Here is a 411-nt window from a genome sequence, read left to right as displayed (position 1 = left end):
TTAGCCCGGTTCTGTCAACACTGCACTGGCTACCTACTAAACATCGTATAGATTTTAAAATCTTGCTTATTACTTATAAAGCCCTGAATGGTTTAGCACCTCAGTATTTGAATGAGCTCTTCAGAATCAAATCACTGAGGATGCATGTTAAATTAGTGAGGGTGCTGTAACCTTAATCTATCTATCTAGCTTAGCACCCCTGTAGAACCGGGCCTGATTATAGTCCTTCATGTCCGCTACGATCTCAAAACTCAAAACTTGATAATACCTAGAATATCAAAATCAACTGCGGGTACTTGTTACATCGTAAGAAGAAATGCATCTATGCTAATTTTGTTTCTTTCTTATTCCGAGGTCACCGTAGCCACCAGATCCAGTCTGTATCCAGATCAGATGGTCACTGCAGTCACC

General features: G+C 40.4%; 1 protein-coding gene across 1 annotated transcript in view; it reads right to left on the bottom strand.

The window, feature by feature from the left end:
* The window catches only part of LOC107657335 (protein RIC-3-like), a 3717-nt gene that overhangs the window by 2038 nt on the left and 1268 nt on the right, over positions 1-411 (bottom strand). The gene's annotated exons all lie outside the window — the stretch shown is intronic.

This window comes from Sinocyclocheilus anshuiensis, unplaced genomic scaffold (assembly GCF_001515605.1).
Source record: "Sinocyclocheilus anshuiensis isolate Anshui unplaced genomic scaffold, SAMN03320099.WGS_v1.1 scaffold191, whole genome shotgun sequence".
Taxonomy (NCBI): Eukaryota; Metazoa; Chordata; class Actinopteri; order Cypriniformes; family Cyprinidae; genus Sinocyclocheilus; species Sinocyclocheilus anshuiensis.
This window is presented reverse-complemented; position numbering and strand designations above follow the sequence as displayed.